This window comes from Marmota marmota, unplaced genomic scaffold (assembly GCF_001458135.2).
Source record: "Marmota marmota marmota unplaced genomic scaffold, marMar, whole genome shotgun sequence".
In the NCBI taxonomy this organism is placed as follows: domain Eukaryota; kingdom Metazoa; phylum Chordata; class Mammalia; order Rodentia; family Sciuridae; genus Marmota; species Marmota marmota.
This window is the reverse complement of record NW_026000082.1, coordinates 3,997,808-4,018,912: the sequence shown is the minus strand read 5'-3', so window position 1 is coordinate 4,018,912 and position 21,105 is coordinate 3,997,808.

Below are 21,105 nucleotides of genomic sequence, written 5' to 3'. Positions count from 1 at the left end.
TCAAATTCTTTCCCATTTTATTTGAAAAAGGCCATTAGAGAGTTATAGACTATTGAAAAAGCTTTTTCTTTGCTAACCCTTAATAAACTCTTCCAAACAAGGACTACTGCATTTTTATATTAAATTTAGACCAAAATCTATAAAACATGCTATCCCAGGTTGGATAATTTGATTATTATTATCTAAATGGAGTTATGGTTCATATTGGTTTGTAGTAATGTACTTAGTAAATAAAATGTAAGTTCAGATTTGTATAAGATCACAGGACACTGGGTTTTCTTTTGTTGTTGTTGTTGTTGTTGTTTTCTCTGAGACTTTCTTTGGGGAATTTCAGTCAATTTTTCCTGAGATGAGAAATTAGAAGAGAGAGAGAGAAAAAAAAAGTCCCAGTGGTGAAATTAATGCTGCGTTGTACTAAAAACAAATTGCTATTAATATTTGTTCTCCTCATCACAGGAGAAAGATACAAATGTCTTAGGAGTTGCCCAGCTAATAAGATTTAACAAGGGGACCAAAAAAGCATGAGAAAATACTCAGCAGAATTAGAAACAATTATTCCATTGTAAGTTATGATGTGAGAAATAATAGATGAGATTCTGGAGTTATTTATGAATTAGTCAATTCTGTTTCATACATTTTTGCCATCAAAATAACTTATGAAATCATTTTCCAGGCCCATAGCATTTTATGAGAGTTCTGTACTCGGTTAAAGATTTTCTTCTAGGGCTTTCTGCAGCTACTCTGAATTCTTTGGTGATGCTCAGACTTTGACATAAGTTTTCCAACTCCAAGGGCAATCCACTGGCAGTCCAGAATCTTCCCCGAGGTCATCAGGCTGCAGCTGTACAGTATGCAGAGAGGTCCATCGGATTTTATGAGTTTAGTAGGAGGAACTCAAAGAGGGTTGAGAGTGTCAAATATGGTGATGTGGATGAAGGGCTTGGCCCTGTGCCTGGTGCCCAGTAGGTCAGGACCATTGTTGTCATTACTGATATTAACTGGTTTCCAGGAGGCAGGATTAGCACAGTGTGAACCACACATACATTCCAGAGTGCTGTTGGCAGGCTATGTGACCTTGAGTGTGAATCCCTTATGATCTCTGTTCCTCTGTCCTTAGGGTGAATGGCTTAAATCCAGGGGCTTTTTCCTTGGGGTTAAAATGAAGTATCAGACTTGAAAATTGTTAGATGTATGGAGCCCTTTAAGGACATCAGTAATTAATTTTAATCATTTCCCAGTACCTGCTCTCTGGCTTGTTTAAAAGTGGAAAGTGGACCAATGTGAATAGTCAGTGGGGTGGGGGTGGGGGGGCTTCCCTAGCTGCTAAAGGCAGTTTACAAGGGGGCTGCCAGTGTGAGCAAAAGGATTTAAGAGGGCTTGGGGTCAAGCGGATTGAAGAACCCAGCAGAACACTGGACTGCCGCCACTGATTTAGTTTGGAAGTGGATGAACTTTGAAATGCAGAACACCATTTCTGCAGAAGGTCGTCATATTTCTCGATGATTTACACGGAGAAGTCTGGGACTGGGCCGGGTTCATTTTAGATCCTCCAGTGCCAAGAGAAAATATGCTGATGGAAGAGATAGTGCTAGGGTGGCTGGTAAAGCTGCGAGTGCCAGAAGAAATGGCAGAACTGGGCCTGCCCAGCCACTGTCAGCCAAAGTGCTGATGGCATCTTCAGGCTCTTTCTGGAGGATTTTGCATTTTGGACTTTTGTAAAGAGCCTCAGCTGACTTTTTCCTCTCTACAGCAAGAAGCCTGCAGAAATACTGGTTCAGGCTGCAGCTGGAACACAGGATGTATCCCATAGTTGGACCTTAGGTAGGAGCCCAGTAGGTAGGTGCAAGAATAGATAATGAAAGAATTGATACTCATCCCCTTAGTCTGAAGGGGGATTGGCTCCAGGACCCTCTGAGAATACTCAAATCTACAGCTGTTCAACTCCCTTCTATGAAATGGTATAGTAGTTACGTATAACCCATGCACATCTCCCTGTATACTTTAAATCATCTCTAGATGATTTATAATATCCCAAACAATGTAAATGTTATGTAAGTACTTGATATACTGTGTTGTTTATGGAATAATGACAAGGAAAAAAGTCTGAATATATGTAGTCGAGATGTAATTTTTTCTCCCAAATATTTTCAAACTCAGTTTGGTTGAATTCACAGATAAGGAACCCATGGATACAAAGGTCCAACTGTACTTTCTGTATTTTTTTTTAACTTTTTTAACCCATGTGTTTTATTTTTCAATGCTAGGGATTGAACTCAGAGCCTTATGCATGCTAGACAAGTGCTCTACCACTGAGCTCCATCCTTAGGCAACTCATGGCTCTTCATGAAACTGTTTTCATTTTGAAGGACATATTAAGGCTGTATACCTTTTCATTTTCATAAACTGATTTTTTTTTTATGGAAAGAAAGTTGCCATCACAGTGAAGCATAGAACTTCACCAGGCAAAAGCTGGCAGACTCAAGAGAATCATTTGTAATGGGAGGGGACTAGGTCTAGGCCACCAGTACCAGCAAACCTGATGGGCCAGGACTCTGGAAACTCGGCTGGTAGTAGAGGCAGGGGCTTATTTGCAGGTGGTCCTCCTACCAATTGTCCCAGCAGGTGGGGCACATCCCATCTAAGGTATGGTCTGCCATGGTCCCCGTGTTGGAGTGATATACCTATTTCCTTTCTACTCTTTCACCTTCCCAACTCCTCAGCAGGGTACTGTGATGCCATCAGTTGCAGTGACAAGAGATAGTCCATTGTGTTCTGGAATGACGTCATTAGCCTATTGGTAATCGTTCTAAGTGTTTGCCAGAAAATCTTAGCAACAGAGGTATTTAGAGGTTTGGATAAGTTTGAAACACAGTGATTTTTCAATCTTATAAGCTAACCAATCCAGGGGCCTGTTAGTCTACAAGTGTCTGCCATCTTTCTCAGGGTGTCAGAGAAAATCGAGTGACGGATCACTTTTCGGTGTCAGTGCTTGAGACCAGTGACAATCAGTGAAATGATTGTGTCTGCCTCTACACATATCTGTAATTGATTGCCTAAACCCTACGACTCTCTTTCCCAGTTGATATGATGGAACATTGGAGTGAAATCACTCTCGATGAGGAGGAGCCAGGTCCATTTGTTATTTACTTCCCTGCCTGCTTCTTTCTCCCCATCCGGTGCCAATTGTCCCACAAGAGCACATTATGGTAATCAGCCGGAATGTATGTATAGGAATCAATCAAGGTGAGAGCCGTCGCAAGAGTTATGACATTACAAAGTCTGTTTGTAACTTTTGATTTATGGAAGATTTTCCATTTTATAAATTGGGAGTGAGGCATGTTGGGATGGCTTAACCCTTGAATTCCCCTACAAGGAAAATGCATCGAGCATGAAAGCTAATAGACAATGGGCATTTTAATTATCTAATGCCTGTAGATAATCGAGAGTTCTTGCACATTTGGCTTGTGACTTTAAGAAATATTTTCCCACTCTCTGAACACATTCCCTGTTCTTTTTACAAAAAAAAAAAAATTAGTTCATTTTCTGGACAGTAAAGACATTGATGAATTGTCATTAAGGACTGATACCCACACATGATGCTCTCTTCTGCCAGGAGCCTGGGGGAGCAACCATGCCACAGTAATGTTCCTGGGACACTTCCAGCTGCTGATTGTCACTCTCAGAGAAAGGATTTCACAGACACCAGTTCCTAGGCCCACGAGTACTGGGCATATCTCAGTCCCTCTCTCATTCTTACAGAATTTTTGGAAACCAGGGAAAAAACAGATGGAAACCATTTTTCCAAAATGGAAAAAGCAATATGAAGAATTGTGTTGTTAATAGATGTACTTTATTTGGACTCAGCAGGTACCACCATCATGGCTTTAGAGGAGGAAGGAAATGGGGTACCATTGTCAGCTGATCATATTGAAATTTAGACCTTTATGTTCATCTAGCACATCAGTTATTAGAATCATTTCAGAGTATGATGGGCTGGTATTGGTGGTTCTGTTTTGCAGATGTGGAAACAGAACAAAATATATGAAATTCTTAGTCCAAGAACATACTGCTGACTATCAATGACATAGGTTGGAGGCCAGGCCTCCTGACTCCTGGCCCAGTAATTCTCATTTGATTGTATTTAATTTGTATTTCTGCTCCCACCGCAAGCAGAACATAGTGCTAGGGACCCTTCCTTCTCACTCCAATTTCTGAAGACCAACCATCCCCGACTCATCAAAGGCTGTTGTCCCACTGTGGGTTAGAGCTTCCGTCATTCTGATCAGAAGCTCACAGTCCCCCTTCACAGAACTGGCTCTGCGATGCCAAGGCACTGGGGGATTTATGGGCAGGATGCCCATTACTGAAGGGTCAGACATGGTCCCCCTGTGGAGAATGAGCTTAAGGGAAGAAAAATATCTGTCCTAGTCCAAGGTCACTGGATCTGCGTTTTGCTTAGCAATCTGATCAAATTATCTTGTGTGGAACTAAAGTTCTGTTTCTTTTTTTATTAGCACGGTGGACCTATTCCACTTAAAGCTGCTTCTTTTTTTTTTTTTTTTTCCTAATGTGAATCTTAAAGCTAATAAGAATGCAGATCCCTGCAGACCTGCTCTCTCTCTTATAATCCATTAGGAACGTGAGATCGCCGTCTCTGGAAAACTTAAAAAACCATTTAAAAACAAAAAGATGAATAAATGAAAATGTTATGAACCTGGAAATGTTAATTAAGCCATTCTCAAGGAACAGACTTTCCAGCCCGAATTAAAACATCCCATCACTTTAAAATAGTTAACATCTTTCTCCTTGAAATAAGTCCAAATTAAGGACAAAATCATTATAAAAAGAAATAGTAAAGGGACCAGAAAATGGTGCTAAGAATTTGGCTATCAACTGACATCCTCAAGTTAGAGCAAACCACGAAGGCCAAAGCCATAAAGTCAAGTCTGTTTCCAGACATTCTCCTGTTATTGCCAAGCAATTGTCTGGGTACCTTGACGTGGATTCATAGAAGGTAGACGCTCACAGATCATCTTGCTGGATCCTTCGGTTTTTAGACGAGGGAACTGTGACCCAGAGAGGGCAAGTCATTTTCTCAAAGTCATTCAGTAGGCCTAAGGATAGAACTTAGAACTTCAAACTCCAAGTCTAGTGCTCTTTCCACTGCATGCATAGCTCAGCAAAATAATCTCAAAATAACAGTAACAACAGGAATTACTTTTTTAAAAAAGGCACAGAATCTATTTGATCTGACCCACAGGTTTGTTTCCTAGGTTGGTTCTTTTTCAGTAAATAAACAGAGCAGAGCCTCCCTTGTCAGGACATCATTCAGCTAACAATCTTGGCCCTCAGACACAGAGACACCCACTGAAATACAGAGCAAAAAAAAAAAAAAAAAGGAGACTGAGTCCCCCGTGCAGCTGTAACAAAGCCCATGCGCCAAATGTCACTCACGCAGCCCCATGGAAGGTGTCTTCAGGCTCTCCTCAGTATTATGTATTCCATTTGACATATAATTCCAAGCAGATTTGAAGCAGAAAGTTAGTTGGTAGCAGTCTGACAGCAAGAAGAGGCAGCTGTCATTTCTTCCTGACAGCCATTAGAATTGACATCCGGTAGTCTGACAGTGGGGGAGCAGATGGAAAAACTGTAAAACTAGAAATAAGAACCCCAAGTACAGTAATAAAGGGCCGTTTTTGTTTAAGGGCGAGAAGGTCTACAAAAGTGTCTTCTGAGGGCACCCCTGTCTTGCCTCAAAGAGTGGTAATAGCTAGTGACAACTTTGTTTTGTTGAGCACCTACCATGTGTGAGAGAAGGTGCAAGGTAGTTTCATAAATTATTTGTCAACTTTGGAATGCTGCAAGGGAGATAATGTAACTCTTGTTTTATAGATAAGGAAACTGAAGTTCAAAAAAAGTCAAGAATCAATGCCCAGGGTCACAAGACCTATAAAAGACAGAGCAAATTTTGAGTACAGGAGGTCAGACTCCAAAACTGTATTCTTTTCTTTTATTCTCTGTGACTCAAATTCATCATCAAAACATGGAGCAAGAAAGGAAATGATACATCATGCATGATTTTCTCAATGAAAGAGAATGAGGAGAAATACATTTTAGAATATGCCACCTACTTATGTTTTTTGCACAGACTGTATGACATATGAGGCCAACAGCCCCTCAATTAACATCCTTGATAAATGAGGTGCTATTGAATATGTGCACACTTTTGAATGAGAAATTGAAGCCCCCTTTCTCTTCTAACACTTAAAGTTGTTAATTTATTTATTAGATTTATTCTAGAATGTTCTGTATACATTCTTATTTTAGCACGGTATGGAAATCTCACACAAGGGCCCAGCCCTCCAGGGGCTCACAGGCTGGTTTGAGATACAGATTGGTAAAAACATTGAATTGTGAAAAACCTTGAGGGAAATGAGAGGAGGGAGATTAATTTTGTCCAGCAGATAAAATAAGTAAAAATAAACACAAATTTTAATACAGTTTCTGTTAAAAGATTAAACATTTTTTTTGTTTGTTTCATTTTGTTTTCTGCTAATGAAAAACAGGTACCTGTCAAAAGTCACCATACAGGCTGGGGTTGTGGCTCAGAGGAAAAGCGCTCGCCTAGCTTGTGTGAGGCAATGGGTTCGATCCTCAATCACATAAAAATAAAATAAAGATATTGTGTCCACCTATGACTAAAATATACATTTTTCTTTAAAGTCACCACACAAGAATTGCCATAAGTCAACTCCTGGGGTGGTTCAATGTGACCTTGGATGGTCACTTAATGATTCATCCTGTGGCTTCCTGGAAGATGGAACATGGGCTAGCTTTCTGTAAGGGAGACAATTAGTTGATTTTCTAGGTGGACTGGGGTGAGGCTTGATATTTTTCTCTCATGTTTATATCACATGGGTGTGATCTTTATAAGAAGAAATATCTTTCTGGATCTTTATAAGAATCTTATAAGTAAAATTATCATTCTTTTTTTCATGCATGTGGAAAAATAAAGACCAGAAAGGTAGATTTTCAAGGCTGATCAGTGTCCAAATCAGAACTAGTATTCAGGTCTCTTGACTATAGCTTGGTCTCTTTCTGTGATAGCAGGCTATTTCCTGTTACTTATCCTAATTCAATTCCTGCCTATTCCTTCCCATATCTGCCAAAAGTAGGATGCAATATCAGTACTTGCCCTTTGCACCATGCTGTCTCAAGGATTAGGATGACATGCCACTGTTCAGTTCCATTCCACCCACATTTCATGAAGACCTTTCCATTCATCTGTTCCATTAAATATTTTTGATCAGCTACTACATGTCAGGCACTACATCATCTAGAGATACCACGATGTACCTGCTTTACAAACAAACATTTTATATTCCAGGAGGAAAAGCAAACACACATACAACTTAATGTGTGCCAGAGACAGGTTGTGGTAAACGTCAGCTATAACAGAGACACAAGCACATTCCAAGGAAACCCAAAGGCAGAGAGATGATGTGGAAGTATCTGGAAACACTCCTGGAGGACATGCCATTTCTGCTGGACCTTCATAAGTGAGCACTTTATTTGTATTGTTGGGTATTCATCAGTGTTGTATGATAATGTGGCAACAAACCCCAAATTTCAGTGACTCCAAAGTGAAAGTCCCTTAGGTTTTTGTTTTGTTTTGTTTTTGAACATTCAGCCAGCAAGTGTTTGTTATCTTATTACTACTTGGAAGTGAGGAGGCCTGAGCTAGGGCTCCCACCAATGTATTGTATATTACATTGCATGAACCACTTATCTGAAAACTATTTTCTCAAAGAGAGTAAAGTACTGTACATTAGTTTAGGAAGGTACCAAAAGGCTCTGGTGTAATAATGATGTTCTCATAAAGGAACAGGATAAAGAAATTTAGAGATTTTACTCCTACACATATAGGACTCTTCCAACTCAAACAGTAGGCTCTTCATTGATGAAAATCTGTGTTAGTAGTGATAATATGGGTTGTAGCAGCAAATAGATCTGGGATACATGACGAGTGTAATGGAATATAAATTTACCTCTCATTCATACCATAGTTCTAGTGTCCCTGATCAGCAGGTAGCTCTTGTCTAATTCTGGTCAGTAATTCAGGAACTCAGATCTTTCCATTAGCTAGCTTCTCTATCCTCGAGGGCACAGTTGTTATCTGAATCCTCTTGGTAGAACAGAGAAGAGTGAGCATACAGCGGGAAGGCCCATTTCCTAAAAACCATGCTCTAGAAATAACATGTTACTTCTCGAATCCTACTGGTTAAACCTCATCAGATGTCTGCCTAGCTGCACGTGAGGCTGGGGAACACAGAACCCTTCTATGTCCAGGAAGAAGAGGAAAGATTTTGAGCAAACAGCTTAGTCTCTGTCTCAACTGTATATTTATTATATACCAGGCCCCCTGCTAAGATAAGATAAAATATTTCTTCTGCCCCAAGGAAACTCTCAATCTAGTGAGTAAGATTATATTACTCTTACAGATAATTATAGTTTAGTGTGGGATGTACTATATTGCAAAGCAACAGAGATAAGCCAGGAGAACACTGTATGTATAGAGGGAGAGCCACTACATCTGCCTGTAGGGGTCATGAATGGCCTCCATTAGGTCAGTTCCCTAATTGTTTATTGAGAAACTACTAAAAGCCAGGCATCTTTAGCATGCAGTTTGCTGGAGACAGGGAAGACATAATCCTAGCGGTTAGGAGCAATGGATGAACAAATGGATAAGTTCAAGTGGATGCCTATAGTAGAACTATAGGAGCATAGGAGAGTGTGGTGGCATGCTTGGTGGGCTGAATGCTGTGGATTCAGAGTCAGGCATGCCTGGCCTTGAATTTCAGCTAAGATGCCGTCAAAGTCATTGTGTGATTTTTAGGGAAGTTTTCCAAATTTTCCATATCTTTATTCCTCATTTAAACAGGAATAGCAACTCCTGACATGTCACTCTGCAGTCTCAGAGCCAAATGCTGGGGTCCAAAGCCCGGATCTTCTATTTACTAACCATATGATTTTGAGAAATTCAGAGAATGATTCTGGGCATTTTATTCCTCATCTTTAAGATGACATTGATAATAGCACAAAACTCAGAAGTTTGATAGAAATATGTGAAGCCAGAAATCTGTGGTTGGTCCTAAAAATTGCTCAACATGCCAGCAATGTCAGTGTCAGGTCTTGTCATGCCTACCTTACAGTTTGCTGTGGACGTCAAATGACATAGTGCTGTGCCTAATAAGCATGAGGTATTAAACTCATGGAAATAGCTAATATCATTATGAATGACAAGCTGGAGGTAGGATAACCAGTGACTCAAAATGAAGCTGGTGAGAAATCACTGAGAACAAAACGAGAAGAGAATTCCCGCCCCACAAGTTTATTCTTATCCCATCCCAAGACCAGCGAAGCAACAAAGGCCTATGGTTCTTGGAGGGTTGAAGCTTCCAGCTTCAGGTGGAAGGTTTTTTGTTGCCTTATTTGCTTTCTCTGCCTATTCCATTGGCTTTGAGAATATGCCATAAACTTTAGGTGAAGGAAGGAAGGAAGGCAAAAATGATTTGCTACAAGAATGTAGGGAAAAGATCTCCCTCAACACGGCATTCATGGGAAGCACTTCCAGAACCTTCCCAAACTCTGTCTCCTTTTATAGCATCCCCCAAGTCCAAAGAAATGAAATAAAGAAATGGTAATAGGTAAACACAATTACAGCACCCGGATACTTCCTTGGCAGGCAGAGGGTGTTTGAAAGCATTGGCTGGGGTCTCGTTTTCCATAATCGAACCCAGCCCTGCTGTGATCACTATAGTATTATGACCTATGGGGCAAAGGCGGTACCATACATAATATTTCATTTTGGGGTAGCTCGGGTAGTAATGAACCAGTTGCAGTCAAGTGAATTAATCTCCCTAGCTATTCGGAAACGAAACTTCATGTACAGCAATTTGTTCTTCATTGCTTTTCTTCCCCCACTGTAGCCTTTTCAAATTACTCTTCCTACAGAAAAAATGGAGAGAAAGAAAAAGAAAACTCAATAAAACAATATTTTAACCTTTCCTAAATGTTGATATATTTTCCGATTGTCAATAGTAATGGCAAATTCATCTCATAGATACACAGCTTGGAGTTCACATTGTGGTTCTATTAGCCTCATACTGACAGATTATGAATCTTAAAAAATGGAATAAATATGCAAAGAGTTGGTACAGCATAGATTCCAGAGCCAATTTCACACAGGTTAAATGATCAATCAGTATTTATCCAAACTCCAAGGAGAACCTTAATCAATCTCACTCAGTAGAATCACACAATTATTGTGCATTAATAAATAGAAGTTAATGATTAAAAACACATTATTGAAAATGAAAGACTCTGGCATAGGTAGGAATAGACAGATAACACAGCTGTTAATCCTCCTTAAATTTGTTTTTAATAACACTGATGTTTTGGTTGCATATAATAACTGTTTCATTAAATCTAAATTAAATGCATGGTTAAGCATATTTAAAACATGTAAATGCAATGTGTTGCTAGTGTATTTCATTTTATGTTTTCACACAGTTCTAATAATTTTCTGAATTCAAATTGACTGAATGTAGGAAAGTCCCTGGTCATTTGTATGATACCTTCTTTCTGATATCATTAAGGGCTCCAGGAATTTAATACCTCCAAGTTCTAAACACATCACTAGTCAATCAGTGTGCAGGAAAGACAATGTGTTTATCTGCTGGAAAGAAATGCTTAAGGATCCCAATGAAAGGGGAAGCATTGATTTTAAATAATAGTAAAATGTGCATTTTTGTTTTTTAAAAAATAAAGCAAAGAATCTAATACTAAAAAAGCTATCTTGCAATAACAATCAGGAGTGTGTTGTTGTGCATGATTTTTCATTTATGGATAGCAGGAGACATTAATATACTTGCCTATAGCTTGTGCATTACCATTCCCAGCTATGCAGAAATGGAACATGATTTACAGCAACACATTCTTTGTTGCTGTTCCAACATACCTATTGTCTTCCCTGCATTCTGACTGGCTGGCTGGCTGGGAGAGGGGATGGTGCTGGACTGCACTCAATCATTACGGGTGTCTACAAATAGAGTAGGTGTATGTGAACTGGGATTTTTCAGCTTTGTATACCCAGCAAGCCAATCAGAGCACAGGAAGAACAATAGCTGAAGGTTTTACTGCTCTTTAAGTTTCCCCACTGATTCCCATTGCGACTGATTATATCACAGAAGTTATATAAAAATCACATTAAATGCCAACTAAATCAAGACTTTTCCTGCCTTTTTTTCAAAGCAATGAAATTCAGGACAAACACTATAGTATGCATGAAGATCACCACCTGGAGATCTAAACTCTTCATTCCAGACGTCGTATTTGAAAATGGAACTCGAGAAAAGTGTAGTTTATTCATTTTGTTATTTTCTGCAGTGCTTGCACTGCTGTTTTGAAAGCCCACCATAGGAGAGCTCAATTAAGAGCCTTCATAATTTTCACCGGTTAACATTGATTAAATAGGCTGTCTTGGAGGGGAATTCAGTAAATTTAGGCTATAAATTACCTGCAGTGAGTTTTCAACTTTGCAATTCTGAAATATTACTGCTTGGACAGGCCATTTCTTTTAGAAGGGTTGGACTTGGCCAGCTGATTTGGAGTGGTTGTACTTAATTTTAGCAGAGTAGAGAATTGAAACCCAAAACTTCTTTCTACTGGTTGGAACAACAGGTCCCTTGCAGCCTATGTGGGAAAAGAGACATCCATTCTGCTTCCTACCGCCAGTGTTCATATGAGTGTGAGGTTAGAGGTTCCCTTAAACCATGTTCTTTTAGCTCACTAGCTTTTATTATTTTATTATTCTATAACTCACTATATTTTATTATTCATTAGCTAGCTTTTCAGGTCATATTAGAAAAAGAATGATGAAATGAACAGGTTTGCGCTGATTGCTGCTTCTTAGACAAGGGCTTTCAAATTCTTTACACATAAGGAAGGTTTTTTTCCCACTGAGCAAATGGGGAAATCAAAGCTGTTTTGGTTTAGGACCAATCAACGTAGGAGTTTAACCCATTTGAGGACAGAGTTGGCAATGGCTGCACCTACCACTCCTTTCATGGTATTTTTAAGAGTGGGGCTGAAAAATTCAATAAAGTCTGCTTGTATCTCTGCTGAAAATTCTATAGAGTATAGTGATTGTGAGTGAGTTCTAGTTCCCTGCCACATGACCTCAAGAAAGTATGTATTCCTCCACATCTCAGTTGTTCTTATCTGTGATATGGGGTTAGTAAGAGCCCTCACCTCACATGTAGATTCCATATGGGAATGCATCCACTGCCCTTACACAGGGCTTGGCATATGTAATATCTCATAAGTGTTAGGGCTTTATACTGCTAACATTTTTGTCTGATGTATCTCTATTGTTTAAAAAACATGTCTATTTAATAAAAACAGCTAAGCTTTACAAGTACTCCTTTTGACTTTTTAAACTTTGACATCAATTAATTAATTCTATGTAAACGTCAATTTTGTGGGTGTAGAATTACTTTATTCTTCCTTGAGATAACCAGGGAGGACAAGATAAAGCTGCTTGCCTAAGGTAGTGCAAATGCAAGTATTAATACCTCCTATATTCCAGACTCATTTCCTTGGGCTACAAGAGTGGGGTTTTCAAACTTTTCTCTTCAGGTGATTGGCTTGGGAAAGGTAGATCTTGAGCTCCCAGAACTGTTCTTTGCATCAGAATGCAAAAAAGTGTTTTCTATTTACAGACTAGGGTTAAGAATTATTTAGATTGCCAAGAGGCTAGAAGTGCTTTGGCTAGAAGTAGCAACATGAACACACATGGTCAACTTCTAAAAAAGAAAAAATAGCGTCAGCAGCTTTCACAGTTCTGAATATATTAGGTTTGTAAATCCAGGGTGCAAATTGTTTGTAGAATCTCAATTAAAGCCCTTATAATATTGTCATTCGTAATCAGCTCACTATGAAAACAGGGCTTCCAGAGGGCACCAAAATCATTTGAACTTGCGATCTGTAATAGATTTGAATATTCAGATAAGGTCAGTGGTCAGAGCAGAGGCGACAGTTTTGGTCAATAAACAGGTTTAGTGAGACAAAATCTTTTTGTCTACGTAGGAATGGCTTGGAGAAATTGGTTCTCAAGGGGGAATCAAAAGATTAAATTCAGCTGCGTTGCCAATTTATTTGCAGGCCAAACAAGTGCATGATGGAAATCTTTGGAGGGGGAGGTGCCTGCCCCATGAGAAGCCCCTGCTGACAGCACCAGAGGGGGCCTCTAGGCAGCTGTCTGGACCCAGCTGAGATGCAGCTGGATGGAGCCAGACTGGGTAGGTGAACAGCGCAGTGCTTGGCCAGGGCTCTTAAGGACTAAGCCAGCCTGGGTGCACTGTCCTATGTTGTCCATCCCCTCCCTGCTAGCCTGTCCTCCACCCTTACTATTGCTTTCCCTGAATTGTAGTTTGGCATGAAACTTTGGCTGACAAGCCATTACAAACTTCTCTCTGGGAAGAACCCCAGGAGAAATTTCTGTCTAGTCTCAGTACTAGGAAGGCTTGTTTCTCTGAAGTGCCTGGTTTACCTTACAGACTAAATCATATGATTCCAGGTTTTAGGCATTATTCCCCAGAGCCTGCCTGGCTGCCTGCGGAGCTGCCATGGGGTTGGGAGTGTGAGCAAAGAGAAGGTAGGGAGTGGACTCTGAGGACTTGAGTTCCAATTCTACTCAGAGCAGCTCTGCTTTAATCTGCTTCCTGCACAAGATTTTATTGGAAAATAGGATCCAGGAGGTGTATTAGTCTGTTTTCCATTACTATAAGGAGGTTTATTTTGTTTCATGGTACTGGTGATGACCATCTTGTTGGCAGAATCCCATAGTGGCCTAGGACATCATATGGTGAATGCATGTGTGCATCTTTTCTAGTCTCCCACCCTCTTCTTATAAAGCCACCATAGTTCAATCATGGGGGCTCCACCCTGATGACCTTATCTAAACCTAATCAGCTCCCAGAGGTCCAACCTTTAAACACCAGAATCACATTCAGTTTCTATCCTCTTAATCTCTTACAAGGGGATTAAATTTCAAGACATGTACCCATGGGAGATAGGACTTATATCATATCCAAACTATAGCAGTGGCCCTCAAAAATGTTTGGAAACCACTAACTTAACAACCATCTTGCAGCACTTAAAATAAAATCTTAAGCTGGAATCTGAGGGGCCTGCCCTTGCCTATCTCTTCATCTCATCCTATACCATCTCCCCCACCAGTTAGACTTCTTCCACACGGACCTTTCTGTCCCTGAAGTAACACAAGGTCTTCCCAACTTGATGGCTGATGACTGGCATCCTCCCCTCTCAACCCTTTGTCTCTTCACTATACAAGCAGTTGGATTTTTATGTTTGGCTACATGCAACAGTGAAACTCAAAGAACAATGGAAACTAAACAAGAGAGACATTTGTCTCCCTGTTCTGCTGGGGGTGTAGGGTTCATGTGGTGTCATCTGGATTCCTGTCTTTCCTCTGCCACCCTCAGACATGACTTTCACCTTGAATCCCACTTCATGGTCCCAGTGATGTTGGGGCTTGAGCCCTAATAGGCCTTCGTAGAAGGGAGTGGGGACACTGAGGATGCTTCTCCCAGCCCAGGCTACTGTCTGTAAGTCACACAGTGTAACTTACATTAAATTGGCCAGAACGTAGTTGTGTGGGCCTCTTCAGCTGCAAGGGGAGCTGGAAGGTGCAACGCTTTATTGGGGCAGTGCCTCCTTACAGATTGAAGCTTTGTTAAGAAAGAAAGGGGAATCGGAAATTAGGAGGAACTCAGGGAGGTCTCAGGTTCAATTTCACTTTTTCCCATCTAAAGTTTGATCTTCATCTTCCCTAATATTTGCTCTCTTAGAATGCTGTTCATTTCCTTTATGGAATTTTCATGATTTATAACTATATGTCTTACTGTTAAAATTTGTCTATGGAGCTGGATGGTAAGTTCTCTAAGGGGAAAATCAAAGTCCTTTTTATCCCACACTATGTAATCAGTATCTAACAAAATGCCTTTTGTCTAATATGTGAAATAAATATTTGATAGATAAGTGAATGAATGGATGGATTCTATTTCCCTGATTGTATTTGTTGCTAGAGAGTTCGGAGTGAAATTTTTAGTTTGACCTTAATAAATGTGCAGGAGTTCCTAAAGGGTATGTGGGGTACTAAGTCCGCTCTAGGCTCATATTTATTTATTTATTTTGATTTTTTAGTTTCTTTTATTCTCATTTTTTCAATCCTGTTTCTACTTGAATTTAATTTCTTAATTTATTTAGTAGGTTTCCCTGTGTCATAGGAGATTATATATTTCAGTTCATTTGGAAATTCAGAGGAAGCCATAGATAAATAAAGACTTCATAAAGGACAGATACAATTTAAGCATTCAAAAGGGATGCTCTAAACAAAATTTTTTTTAAGTGTGAAAAAAGTTCGATGACAATAAAAGATAATAGACATCTCTTTCAGCATATTGTTTGATGGTCCCAGTTCTGGAATACATTAATGTTAGTAAAGAATAATTAACTAACCATAAAACAGGATGCTGTTCGAAAGTCACCAGTGAGCAGCAGGAGTTCAGGTAAGATCCCACTTAGGAAGCTAAGGATGATTAACCTTTGCCTAGGTTATAAAATGGCCCATTTGAGAACTGTTGCCCCTGGATATATTACCTGGATATCAATTGGATTATTGAGTGAGAGGTTTTACATGATGTTTAGCATGATGATATATATCTGGTTACAAACTGTTTATGACAGGTGGAAAAGCCAATAAAAAATTAATGCAGATTTAAATAGATTTTTCTTCTTTACTTGAGTTGCAGCTAATTTATGCATATACAACTCAATACCTGTATGTTTAAGAGATGCCAGTTTATTATTCGTAATGAAGAGAGACGGCTGTTGAATATGTAAGTGAGATTGTAACATTGACATTGGAGCTCCTGCTTAAAGGGGATTTTCAGTTCACTGAGATTTTTCATTAGAATTTTTATTTGGTGCAAACTTTACCAACTGAATCTTAGTTTAATTTAGCAATGCTACCGATCAAAAGAGAAGTCACCCTCATAACTTTCGATAAATTAACTTTATTTTCTGGTAATTGCCACTTTTCCCCTTTGATTCGTCATAAGGTACACACCCTTGGGGCAATTGTTTTTCTTTACATTTTTTCTTACTTAAAAGTGACTTTTGTATGGCAATATGTAAATCAATGGATGTGTAACTGATGTGATTCTGCAATCTGTATATGGGGTAAAAATGGGAGTTCATAACCCACTTGAATCAAAGTGTGAAATATGATATATCAAGAAATTTGTAATGTTTTGAACAACCAACAATAAAAAATTTTAAAAAAAGTGACTTTTATTTATTGTCTTTAAGCTAATTCATTAAAAGACTTTTGAGGATAGAACTGGATTTCTTATGCTTCATTTGCATTTTCCCTGGTGACCAGCATATAGTAGGCACTTAGTAGGGATCTGAGCAATTCTTAAGAGTTCGATCGAATTTCCTTCCTTCTTTTCTTTCTTTTCCTCGTCCCTCTCTTCCTGTCTTCCTGCCTTCCTTTTCTCTTTCAACAAGCATTAACTGATTAGCTACTATATTCTGGGCTCCTCACAGGGAATTAGGAAACAAAGATGAATAAGATGTGCATCTCCTGTCTTAGAGTAAGTAAGGTCCAGTCACTGGAATGTCATGATATGGGTGACACCATGGGATCAGGATAGAAGCTCTCTCTGTCCTATTATGCATGTCAGGGTATTAGTTTGTGAAGATAAAATAAAGGAATTCAGTCACTTACCTACCATGGACATTACTTCTCTATGGGTAGCTGAATGGAGCCATGTGGGGAAACCAATGTGTAAAATATCAAGTGGTGTTAAATGCTACTTGAGATACATTTCTATGCCTGCATTTAAAAAAATACTGTTTTCATGATAAAAATCATGCATTCTAACTAAAGAAAGTCTAGAAAATATCAAGTAGGAAGAACTATTTTAAAAACTTATTACTTCCCTCCATCTATATGAAATCACACGTGCATTCCTTTTCAGACTTTTTTTTTTTTTGGTTTTGTTTTCTTTTAATACCCAGGATGCTTAAAAAACAATTAGGATAATATACACATTTAATTTTGCTCTCTCTTTTTTTCCCCATGAAATTTTGGAACAAATACTTAGAGGTGAACTTGGAGTCAAACCTTGGGAGGTCAAATCCTGACTCTACTTCCTACCCACTGTGTGATCCTGCACAACCACCTACCTTTCCACCCAAATGAGAACACATGGGACAGTGAAAGGGGGTCCTACTAATAATTAGCCCAAGACATAAGGCATGAAGGGACACCATCCCAGAACTCCTGGTCACCCCACTTTGCAAATTGCCAAACCCTTAGGCACAGTTTTCTTTTTTTCTTAAATATTTTTTCTAATTGTAGATGGACACAATATCTTTATTTAATTTATTAATTTATGTATTTATGTGGTGCTGAGGATTGAACCCAGTGCCTCACACATGCAAGGCAAGCACTTAACCACTGAACCACATCCTCAGCCCCAAGGCTCAGTTTTCTCCCTAACATGAGACTCAAATGAAATGAAGGAGATGTAGCCCAGTGAGTAAGCCATGGATATTAGCTACTGTGAAGGTCTTTATAAACTTTGTTTTTCATGACAGCATGAGGTCTGCCTAGAAGATGCTTTGCAGTTCATGCCTTATTGGCGGGGGGGCAGCTTTTTTGCTGTATTATGGTACTTTACTCCTATTCCCCTAACTGATTGCCTGACCTTGGGTCTTGCTCCCTATTTGTCCCCATGGAGACCCGTGATACCTCAACTTGTGAGACAGATACACTGGCTTATCCTCATTTCACAGAGTTCAAGTCCTGGGGCCTCAAGGTCGGGACTTAAAAAGTGACTGAGTCCAGAGATGCCTGCCCCCTTTATTCTTACGTGTATCACAATTTCCACTTATTATGTTTTGTAATAATCACCTTTTTAAAAAAGCCCATAACAAGGAGAATCATTATGAACAACTCCTTTACATAAATCACAAAAGTTACTACCTCCTACAACAGGCATCATAAGTAAGGCAAAGGCATAAAGTGTGAGAGACAGATTGGTGCTTGGGTTCCCAACTAATACTTTCCCTAAAAAGGTCGATTCCGGAGCTCTAGAAAATGAAATCTGTGTTCACCACCCAGACCTCTGGCATTCACGTTTTAGAACCCTCACCCACCCACCCACGAGTGGGGAAGTAGGGGCTCATCACCTGCTGCTGGGCCCCTCCCTCTAGCGTGATTGGTCATTAAGATTTCTCTCTACTTTGATTAAAGATGTGTGGTTTGGAAGGTATATAAAATATCTACACACACAAACATATAGCTTTAAAAAAATCTTTCTAAAAAAATATAAGAGCCCAGAAAGCAGAGATGGCATTATAATCAGCATTTTATCTCCATTGCCCAGGACAGAACATGACACTGAATATCCTCAATAAATTCCTTTCTAATAATAATGCATCAGGGAAGAAAGGAGGAAGGGGACGTCAGCATGGACGGCTTCACCAGGATCTTCTAGCTGGTTTGGGTCGGGTTGACACTGACCATGATGCTTTTGATCAGTGAATATTGTTTTGAAAACAAGGCAGGATTCAGTGTCCTCTTTTCCCATTGGGATAAACTGTCATTACAATGCCATTCCAAATACAAATGCCATTCCAAATAGAGGACATGATGCATAACCAATACTAACACATGCCATTTGAAGCTTTAACAAGACAGTCCTCCTTCAAATTTATAACAGTCTATGTTTAAAAACCTGACAAAACCAAAATGTGTTCTCCATAAATTATAGTGGCACCATTCCTGCTGCAGAGATGAAGGTTGTGTCAGCATTTCCATTATTCTGTGGATTGCTGTGTTTCAGGGCTTTAGTTCTTGGCTATAAAAATGCACCTTGGGTTTAAAACTGGCAAGGAATATCTCAGCCTTGGAACACATTTGCTTCACCAAATTTTGAGAGCAAAACCAATTTGTTTATCTCTTCCTTTGTCAGTGACTTTTGTGAAGAGAAACATCCATGAATTTCATTTCCAATTTTATCTTTTTTTTTTTAATCTGGATAGTTTTAGATCTGAACAATGGCAAAGTCTTATTTTTTTCAAGTTAGGAGAAGAAGAAAAAAAATTGTAAGCTTTATTTTTAAAGAAAGATATTGTTCTAAAACCAGCTAGCCTCCATGTCCCTGTTCTGATTCCATTAAGAAGGGCTAACAATGGCTTTATTTTGACATGGGAAAATCAGATGGCTGTGGTTGGTGGTGAAATCTGATTATGTGATTAGGTTAATAACCTCTCAACAACAGACCTTATTCTGTAGCGACTTGTTAGGTATAATTTCCCATTGGCTTCCTGGAGAAAATCATTTAGTATAACTGTTCATACACTTAATTAAATTTCTTTAGTTTCATTTAAGCATGTATTTATTTGTGGTCCCTTGGGCATATAACATTTTTTCAATATGGTTCTTGACAGTGTTATCAGAATACTAATTTTTAGAAAGGAAACTGGAACTATTAATTTAGTACAATAAAACATTTAAATAGCTTTAAGGGTTTGATCCTCATCTCTAGGAACCATAGCTTCTCCTAAAAATCAGAAGTTACTTACTTCAAGTTTTATTGATTCTTCTTGAATTTTATATACTCCCACCTTAATTACATTATTTGGTTTTTCCTCAATAAGTGCCTGTGCCTCACAAGGCAGGAGGGGAGGGTGTAGCCTGACTCTAGTGGTCAGGGAGCTTTGCATAGAGGAAGCAGAATACCATAGCTGGGTAGAGATCAGCTAGGTTTGGAAGGAGAAAATGCATTTTAAAAAAATACACACACACACGTGTGTGTGTGTGTGTGTGTGTGTATATATATATTTGTAAATGTGTATATATATATTTGTAAATGTGTATATATATATTTGTAAATGTGTATATATATATTTGTAAATGTGTATATATATATGTATATATATATATATATATATATATATGTAAATGGACACAATACCTTTATTTTATTTATTTATTTATTTTTAGGTGGTGCTGAAAATTGCCTCCCACATGCTAGGCAAACACACCACGGAGCCACAGCCCCAGCCCGGAAAATGCATTTTAAGTGAATAAGACAGGAGATGTTCTTAAATAAAAGATCAAAAAGTATCACAAAATAATTTATTTTCTAGGTCTAAGCTACATACAATTAGGGGTGGGAAGAGATATGCAAATTAATGGCTTACCGTGGAGTCACTAGAATTAATACTTTTATTTTTTTAATCAGGACTCCTGTGTTGCTGAGATTATTATGGAAGAACGGTAGCAGGTGGCCCGGCCATACAGGGATTCCTCACTCCCAGCAGAGAATGTCGCTGCCACTCAAAGTCACCAGGGGCTGGAAGAGCTCCCACTGCGACCCACATCATCTAATAACACACATGCTCAGTACAGGAAAATGTGCGTTTTCAGGAGGGGGAGAGATAAACCTTTTGTTCAGCTAATTGGCATGACAGAGTGTGGAATCCACAGCTCTTGGAAGAAGGGTGTCAAGTATCTGGAACTCCTGAGCTCCAGCCATTGGAGGAAGGTCTCTATGGCATCTCTTTGTGTTTTTTATTAATATTTGTTTATGCATTTAAATAAATCATTGAAATCGTGCTGAGTTGGAAAAAAACTTGCCGGGTTTGAAGAGACGATGTCTATATCTATATCCATAGTTATTACTAAAGGAAATATCTCAAGTAGTTGAAACTGTTTAGATAAGAATAACTGTCCCCAGTGCCACTTTCCCAAGTGTAAGTTGGAATGATTTCTCATGCCAAGTTCTGGAGGGCTGAATAATAAGAGGTAGTGGTTAATCACCACCTGGGGAGAAGGCGGGGGAGTGGGAATTAAGGCAACAGATGCAAAAAGTTTAGCAGGTGCCCAGCACAGGGGAGGGGAGTCAATAAGCATTATGTCCTATCTGACCAGGACTGAAAAGG